Genomic DNA, 10,146 nt, shown 5'->3' with positions numbered 1-10,146 from the left:
TTCAAAAGTGTCTTATCAGAGCCAGGCATCAAACATGAATGATTCCATATGAAATAGCAACTTTCTGTTTACTGTAATTAGGGGAATATTTTTCCATTAGGGAAGTAAAAATAAATTAACATGGCTTTACTTGAGAAGCTGACGTGTAACCACATGTTTTTTCCTCCTTGGAAAAAAAAAAAAAAAACAGGTGGGGATTAAAGCTCATAATGCCTTAAAAAGCACGAAGCTGATCGTGAAGCTACAGAATCAGTACTTTAAGCTCAAACCTGAAACCTAAACTGTGTCTTGGGGCTACAACAAATTTTTTATTCATTTAAGTGGATGTGGAGCACATACTCGTAAACTTCGCTGTCAAAATTCTGCGTTCTGAGTCAGATTTCTGTCCAATAGTGGATTTAATATAATGGTAATAGACTGTATGGTATTGTACCACCCTCTGTCATGTGACAAAAATACTGACAAATAAACTGAAACCATAGATGGAGCTAAGACTCGCTACAGAAGTGACATTACACAACTGTATCAGTATTGTTACTTTACATCGATTGGTATACATTTTAAAATGATACATCTAAAGAAAAGTGTTATTTTCTTAATAGATGGATGGGTACATGTTATATATATTTATGGACTGATTGCAACTATTTACTGGAAATTAATTTGACTCAACCTTAATGTACAAAAATTGCATGTTGTTTTACTCAGTCATCTATTTATAGAGTGTTACACGGGCATAAAAACTTGAAAAGCATGCAGAACACTCTTAAATCCTGGCGTCGGCTCTGTGTTGACCATAAACCTAGCAGGAGTTGTGTGGGGAGGCATAGGAGGGTAAAACCTTACAAACATGATGGCTGATTAATTGCAGATGAAAGAAATGACACTTGAACGATGGGCTTCGAGGAAACGTTCTCAAAGGGAACAGCTGATGAGAGGATGTGGCGCCTAGCCTCTTATAAAAGTCTGCGGTGGTTATTAAGACAAGGTCAGTGACGGTTTTACATTCGTTTTAGAGGAAATCCTGCAGATTGGCAAAATACGGAGTGGGTGTCCTTACATCGCTGGGTCACTATCGTCAGAAATGAAAGAAATGTTGTTACTTCAAAGCTGCCACATAAAAATACAGGTATCAAAAATCTCACAGATGTCTCGTAACCCAAAATATTTTCTGTGGGAAATCACCGAACTAAATGCTTTCAGAAAACAAACTATTTAGGACTATTGTATAAATACACAACAGGACCTAATCTGGCGCTTTCCTGGGCTGGTGAAAAGAAAAGTGTTTGTTGTTCTGCTGAAACATCCATTTACTGTACATCAGAATACCGTCCCTGCCCGGCCGTTCAAGACCACCCACCCACACAGTGTTGAAACACAGTCAAGAAACAGTCATTAAACTGTTTCCCCAGGTCACTCAAAATCAGACTTGTTAAAGCAGCAAACTGGAGGAAAGAAACCCTGCTGTTTCAACAGGCTCCAGCCTCACCACGCTTACTGACCCTGGCAGATAATACTCTTGCTTTCTCAATCTTAAATGCCCAACTGTTTCGTTTGTGTCATTTTTTTCCTGTTGCGATACAGGAGTTGATTGCCTCTTTGTTCCTGTGATGAAGGCCAGGGGTCTTTATTAGGCACAAAAGTTTATTTGACTGAAGGAAGAATAGATTAGGACAAAGTGACCTTGCACGTTGACTTCTATGTTCATCCCATTCTTGTGTAAACGTAATATTTCAGCGACGAGTCGGTGAATCATCCTTACATCTGGCACAAACATCTGGGTCTCAAGGATAACCTGCGTCTTCATATGTTGTGACTAAATTTCACAGAAATGACTTAGAACAAAGTGTTGACATATTTTATATCCAAAAGGTCAAAGGTCAACTTCACTGTGCAGGTGCCTTTCTGTACATTATTCAGCATCTCAGGAAAAAAAAGGGGAGAGTGTGACCATATTTCACATTTCGTCACATATTTAAGCGCACACACACACACACACACACACACACACACACACACACACACACACAGAAAATGCAAGGTAGGTACATATAGACATATATAGATATAATGATTTTTGTACAGACATGCATTATAAGTATTGATGTAGACTTGATGATTAAGGCAGCAACTTCTAATTGATTTTTTTTAACCCAGTTTCATATTATAAATGTTTGTACAGGTCAGTCATGCGTGTGGGTATTCTATCACATTTTGATTTTAAATTGACCGTTTCCTGAACAATGTACAGCACCAGTAAAGAACAATAAGGAAAAAATGTTTTGTAACTGCTGTCACTTCAGGCCATTTTTATCTGGAAATGCGCAACTGTTAGAGGTTGCACGTTACCAAATAAAGTAGAAAGGAAGACAATATAAAATCTAAAACAACTCAAAACAAGGACAACTGCTTTAAAACCCATGGTACTGTGGTTAACACATTTGCCTTAAATATGAAAGATCCCAGTTTGAGACAGGGAGCAAACAAAATCCCGACAAGCTAGTGTGCTAATGGTGCCGGTCTCAAGACCCGATGGATGGCAGGGTTGTGCCAAAAAAAGATATATGATGTAAAAATATGTGCCAAATCAAATATTATGATCCATCCACCGTGATGATCTCTTGGGAAATAAGACAGCAGCCGCAAGTAACTTTTATTTGTAGATGCGCCTTTGAAATAGTATCTGTGCCCTACATAAGTAACAATATATTCATATTTTTGGCAGGTAGATAAAGACTGGAGGAACTTTACAAAATCCAGACCACCAACCGCTGTATAGGTCCAGTGGTCTCCTTACCATAACCCATTCACACAGCACACCTACTGGGTGCTCAGCTCTGCCAGACATTACACCCTCCGTCTTTCCCAGTATGTCATCTGTTCTGTCAGCTCTCGGGTGTAGCAGGTGTAGCTCACTGATTTCACTAAGGGAGATGTTAAAAAAGACCTTCTTTAGCATTCAAAACAGCAGTTTTTCCAATGCACAAAAAAGAAACTGAATAACAAGCAGACAAAATATAAAATGAATTATTAAAAAAAAGCAACTACTAAAATCATAAAGCATGAAAATACTTTCACTGGAGGACGTGCACAAACTTTCTTCTGCTGTTAATTTCGCAACATCGTGATCTATAGGTGGGAATTTATTTCCAAAGCATTGGGAACAGGCAGCACGGTGGCATGGTGGTTAGCACTGGTGCCGCACAGTAAGAAGGTCCTGAGTTCAATTCCACCATCAGGCCGGGGTCTTTCTGTGTGGAGTTTGCGTGTTCTCCCCGTGTTTGCGTGGGTTCCCTCCGGGTACTCCGGCTTCCTCCCACCGTCCAAAGACATGCAGCTTGTGGGGATAGGCTAATTGGATAATCCAAATTGTCACTAGGTGTGAATATGAGTGCGAATGGTTGTCTGTCCCTGTGTGTTGGCCCTGCGACAGACTGGCGACCTGTCCAGGGTGTACCCTGCCTCTTGCCCAATGACAGCTGGGATAGGCTCCAGCGCCCCCCGCGACCCTGAAAAGGATAAGCGGAAGCGAATGGATGGATGGGAACAAACAGTGCACTGCTGCACCTTCAGCTCTAAACTCTGCTCAACTTTCTTTTGTTTCCATATCAGCAGCATCTCCGCCATCTGTTGCACCTTATCTCTCAGAGACACTATGACATGAATAACTACTAGTTGCTTTGTCTCTTGCCATCTCTGCAGTTGAGAGCACACTGGCCACCTTGTTTGACTGACGTGATCTCTGGGATATACAACAATGCAAAGAGCCCTTGCAGAACCCACAGGTGTTAAATCTTTTCATTCGTGTACATTATTTCCTGCACACCAAGGTTTGCATCAAGGCCTAGCCATTGTTGTCGTTAGCAAAAATGAGAACATGACACGCAGCCCTTCACAGAAATGCTTTTCAGAGCAACAGCCAGCAGGTCTGTTTTAAAAACAGATGTTATATTTAAACAATCGTGTTCAGTTCAGACTGCCATTATCCTTTTTATGACTCTAATAAACAACAAATGCTTCCAGGACAACTTTAGCAGCACAAGTTTGATTGCAATTGGATAAATGACTATAACAACAACACAGCTGCCAAAGTAAAACTGTGCTTATTCACACCGCGCAACTCTAGCTACCATGACTGGTTCAATAGGTTGTTAATAACAACATTAATGGATCTCACACTGGCATTCAAGGCCCACACTGACACAGAGAGGAATGTTTCTTGTGTTTTGGTTTTGAGCGTGCTGAATAGACGTCATTTTGACTATTGTACTGATTTTCACACAGATAGTGTGACAGTGTTTGCATACTTGAAGAAACCGGTGGGAAGATTAGTTAATTGGCATCAAAGCAGGTATGGCAGGGCCCGCCACATTATTCTTTGTGCGAGCAGCGGGCAGCGCAGGTGAAATGGAGTTCATGACGTCAGCCTGTCACACCAGTCAGGACTGCACACAACATAGGACGAACCTCAGCATGCACATACTGCACATTTTTAAAGGTCATAAACTCTGACATAGAGGGAGGCAGCAGAGATGCAGACTGTGCTTCTCCTAATGAAAATGTTCATATACTGCAGTGGGGAAGGATTTTATTTGAAGAAAAACACTTAAAAGGGAAGTCAAAAGCATAAGTGGGGAAACCAATCAAAGCACAGTGTGTTACCAAATCATAGCCTTACTGCTTCTGTTTTAAAGCCAATGGCTTTGGAATGATGGATGAGCACACATTCAGTGGGATTTCTTTTCTTTCCTTTTTTTACTGTAGGAGGAATTTCTCTCTGGCAGGAGCCAATCCATAAATAGGTGCCAATTTGAGACGAGTTTCTCCCAAAGTGGTGAGGTGTGGGTGGCTCTGTGGAACTATAGTTCATAAAAAGGCAATGAGGAAAATGTTGTGCTGCCACATTTTTGGCTTTCGTTCCTCTTGCTTTCTTTCTCTCTTTGCAAATTCTGTGTGGCAAACTTCTATTTGATGCATAACAAACATGTGTGATATCCCTTATGAGCACAATATCTCTCCAGTGATGTTTCATCGAAGCAGGCAGACCGATTAGTAGAGCATTTGTGGATGGTTACTCTGGTTGTCTTCCTGTCTTTAATTTTGGTGTATGACACGCTAACTTGCATTCCTACAACAGATCCATTGGACTTACAAATGTTAGTCATCTATTAAGAAATAGAAAACAACAATTAAGATGATCTAATTTCAATCTATGCACTGACATGTGTGCATACTCAACTTTTTAGAGGATAAATGATATAAATAGTCACGTTTGGAGTTCTTTGTTCAGTAAAACATGTATTTTAAGCTATTCAGCTTTTCAGATCACGGGTGCTTGTGCTTACCTGTGTGAGAGAAAGTTTGGTGGTGCCAGATTCAGGTGCTGTTTTTACAGCGCTGCACTCTAAAAACATTTGCCATGCACAGATTGAATAGATGGCATTCTTACATCATAAACATTCTTCGTATCCAAGTCTGGGTTTACAGCTAGTTTTAATCCACTGGTACAATGCTGATTCTTGCATGAACGGAGGCCAAAAGCTGTAGTGACTGCCATCACAGACGGTATCATTCAGCTTCTACTACAAAATTTAAAGACTCTGCTTTATTCAGTTAAAATAGCTAGTGCTGTCTGCTGTATTTCACTGTCAAGACTCAGCAGTAAAGATGTGTGACTAATTTTGCGAATATGTCACAAACTGACTTCCACAAACACAATTAGACAAGATCAGGGTTGTGTAATTTCGCACAATCGATCTGCTTCCTATCAGTGCACCACATGTTTATTTTAACATAAAGTGGATGATTTATGAAGACTTCTGGATAAATTCCTTGGCTTTTGCATCACTATGCAGGTGATTGTTCTGCCAAGACACTCACGGCGAGGGCTTCTGTGCAAGAGTCAGCCTGCAATATGGGCCAAAGATAACATGATGTTTGAATGTTTTGTTTTTTCCCTCTCCTACTTCAGCAGAAGGTGAGAAACCGAGCTACCAGCATTGCTCTCATATTTGTAAGCACAGTTCTTTACCAGAGATATGAGGTCTGTGGAAGCTGGGGGTTGTTATAAATTACCTGGTGATGAAAGTGATAATCCTTGTCAAAACATCTCCTATACTGGCATGGGCAGAGTCCAGATCGCTGCCCATCTCTCCCTGCAAAGCTTTGTCACACTTGATTAGATCACGATCTGTTTGTGGTTGACTTAGGAGCAAAAGAATGCAGTTACATGGGATGTATACTAGTAAGTAAATGCATAGAGTCTGTTCTTTAGTCTTAAGACTGAAAACAAATATTCCAATTGCACACGAATAAAACTGAAGCGGGAAACCTTCTAACCTCTGACTTGGTGTTAGCAGTGTATTGATGTGAACTCTAGACCGGGTTTCCAAAAGATAAAAGTAATCTGCCTATTTAATAGCGTTTCAGACCCTACTAACAATTCCCTGGGTCAAAGCAAAGTCTGTTTACACCGCTTTAATCGAGGGATGCTTGTCACACGAAGGTTTTCGAGAACAAGGAATCATTTAAGGATTAATTACTTTGTTTAACATGCGTGCAGCCTGAAAGCATTTCGAAACCACTATATACCTAAACACATTAAGGGCTAGGTTGTACTGCACCTCACATTTCCACAAACTTTTTTCGAGTAGCCAGACATTTAACCACGTAATGACCGTGATAAGTCCCCTTTATCAAGCCAAAGAAAATGCTTTGAGGTTCTGTAGATAATAATTAAGATGATACAGTCACTAGGAGCTTGCAGAGGGCAACTTCATGTTTAATTGCTTAAATCAACATGATAAGATGCTCTTTAAATGTCTGCGTAGCTCTGACAAAGCATGCTGACATTTTGAACAGGCATTCACTGTTTACTTATTCAAGGCCTCCATTACAAAGATCAAATCAGCTACAAACATCAAGATGAAAAACAATGTGAGAGCACGTAGGATTTGTTTCATGTTTTTACAAACACGGAAAAGAAATCACTTAAATCACAGAAGGGTTTACTGGACAGGAGGCTAAAAGACGTTATTCAAAAAACAAGAATTCTCAGCTAAAAATGTTATATCATCCCACTCTTACTCATCAGACTGGACTGCTCAGCACAAACACAATCTCATAATCATTACCATTACAGATGAAAGGCAAAGCCCAATTAGAGTGGCTCCAATTGCTGCAATTAAATAAGTGTGGTTGAATGATAATATCTTTTCCCCCCAGAAATAAAGAAAAAGTCCAGAGTATTGAATAATCATACAATCAAAAACAATCAAGTGGACTTTGAAGTTGTTGCACTACCAAATCTTAGGGATACATCTGGTGTAGAAATGGTGTTTTGGGCTCAGCCGACAGGCGCCGTTGGCCCACTGGGTTGTGGGCCATGGGGTCGGGCCTACTTATTCCAGTACTGTAGTGCTGCTTTTGGGTTGCTGAGGACACTGACATGTGTTCCCACCCACAGCGCATTGCAACAGACCGCCAGAGTCCACAGCCCTTTCACAGCCATCCAAGAGTTGTCCCATGATCCCATCCCTGCATCAAAACCAGCTGAGTGTGAGTGGTAAGCACTCGTGCTCGCACATAATTTATAGTTGACTCTACTCTTGCAACCAGTTGATCACTCTGTAAACAAAAACGCTATCAGTGGAACGAAGCTTTGTTGCTTTATTCTGCATTTGTAAGGGTTTTAGAAGTTTACTTCACATTTTCTTTTACCGTCTCGTCATTTTTCACCACCCTCGTACGTTTTCTTGTATCAAAAGCACGCTGTCCATTTCACAGCTGAAGAGCTGTTCACAGGACAGTTTTCCAGCTGGGCTGACATCCAGTGTAGTTCCCCTTCACCCAGTGGACTTCAGGAGCACTCAAGCATGCCAAACAGAATACACCCTGATTACGCTGGACTGGGACAGCAGCTATTTCTTCAGTAGTTAGACACTACTGGAGCAAACAAACACTGCAGCCAATTTGCTATCTTAAATCAACAAAAAATGCTGAGGTGGATCTATCTCAATAGGACTAATTATTATTCCGATGGTGAGCAGCTGCCTGAAATGATAAAGTGGGAATTTACGTGTGCAGGTCAGTTGTAGCCATGCTGTGTTTTTACTCTTTTTTTTGCACTGGGAACACCTGTGAATGGTTTCATCGACAGCGTTATTTATGCTAAAGTGTCTATAGCAGCTGCTGCAATTTAATGTCTTTTGACTTCAAGTGCAAAGGGAAACTTTTTCTAGTTGAAAGTAGAACGCAAACCAAAAACCACAACATCTTCTGACTTGTAAACAAACAGCTTGACCATTGCCACAAGTTTTATCCAATCGTTATCCTGACTATGAATAGCTGGCAAAAGCTTCAGGAGATTAAACACAGCGATCATACTTAAGTAGAGAACCTAAAAGGCGACTTTTGAAAGGAATACTTCAGATCTAGGAAAAAAATTTTTTTTCGGACAACCAGAAGCTGAAGATTATTATTGCAAAGTTAATTGAGGGCTCCAGTAATTAGTGGGATTGCTGCTGCTACTGGGATAATCAGCCATTTAGCTGTATTTATATAAACTACCCAGTTGCTTGCATATTTTAGTTTGGAGCCAACATGTGGGTCAGAGCATTAATAGTAGTCGACATAATTATTGTGTCATTTATTTCAGTGATTTGTTTAGTTTAACCAATACTTTAAGATCTGAAACTGTCATTGATTAAAAAAATCTAAAACAAAGTCTGAATGGAAAGGAGAAGGTGTTAAAAATCCAGGCAGGAGCTTTCATTTTCTATTTATTTATCAACTCATTTAATTATTATTTTTGAACCTACTTTCTCAGCAATGATCTTACCAGGTCAGTGACAAACTGTACATTACTGATACTAATAATGGTGGGAGGGAGTACACATACACACCGCAACATGTGGTTCAGTTGTACTTCCTGGCCTTCTTTGGAGGTATAATCTGTCACATATTATGAACTTTGACAGAAGTGTGAGGGAAATACATGAAAATGCCTCAGGGGGACTCATGGCCGACTTAAACACTAACAGACCGTGCCAGACTTCTCACAACAGGTATTTGTGAAGAGGCGATAGCACAAGCGAGAGGTGAAAGTTTAGCTTAAGTTACTTCAAATGAGAAAATGCTGTCGCAGGCCTTTCATGTCCTTGACTCAAACGCTTTGTGTCGCTCAGCGTGGTAATAACCATGAGAAAGCGGTTTTTGTGATGATGTCACCACATCCTAATTTGATTGTTCTTTTTTCACCTTGCTCTAGGGCATCTCTCCTACATCCTGTAAGAAAGCAATTCAATATACAAATACATTCCTACTACACAATGCACACACAGGTTAGGTTACACTAGGTGATGCCTTGATCAGTCAGTAAATTGTGTAAGTGATCTTTACACAGGCTATATTCCAACGTAAACAAGGGTGTTAGCATGTCAAAAACAACAGAACTAACTACTACATAAAATCTTACAACGGCGAATCAACAGTTCAGCAAAAACTGTTTTTGAAATGTCAAAAAACAAAGTAAGCAAACACGTGAAAGCAAACAGAGATATACGTACTTCACATATAGCACACAGAGGAATCTGATGATTGTGGGACCAATGTTTACTCTTCTTTTAGCCGTAGCAGGAAGTAACTGTCTGTTTTGTTAGTATTACAGCGTACTCGCTATTTAAAGACAAAGGTACAATGAAAGAAAATCAAAAAGTTGAAAAGAGTAGTAAACGTGAAGTACATGTAACCAAGGCTATAAATATTCACTGGATGTGGCTAAAATTTGCAGTAGAGCTAATTCAGTGTGAGTTTGTTAGAAGTGTGATGACACACAGTAGCTAAGTGTGTCCCACTTTTGAGTCTGTCAGTCATCTCTTTTTTGATTCTTTTTTGCACCACAGACCACTTCCTGCCATAAACCAATTATAATTCCTTACACAAGTTAGGCCGCCGAGTACTCGTAACAATAACCTTCCATAAAACCCTCCGTTTATGCTGCAGAGGTTGTTGCCTCTCCCAGGATACTCTGAGCATTTTTTTTTTCTTTAACTAAATAATTTTCTAGCTGGCAAGATTAATAAAAGCTGTCAGCACCGCTGCCATTGCCACGAACGCTACTCCTTCAGCTTCTTCTTCTCTCTTAGT

The sequence above is a fragment of the Copadichromis virginalis genome, linkage group LG19 (assembly GCF_057382275.1).
Source record: "Copadichromis virginalis isolate Kocher_CV1m ecotype Utaka linkage group LG19, C_Virginalis_male_GT1.1, whole genome shotgun sequence".
In the NCBI taxonomy this organism is placed as follows: Eukaryota; Metazoa; Chordata; class Actinopteri; order Cichliformes; family Cichlidae; genus Copadichromis; species Copadichromis virginalis.
The sequence above is the reverse complement of the archived record's forward strand: the minus strand, read 5'-3'. Positions refer to the sequence as shown.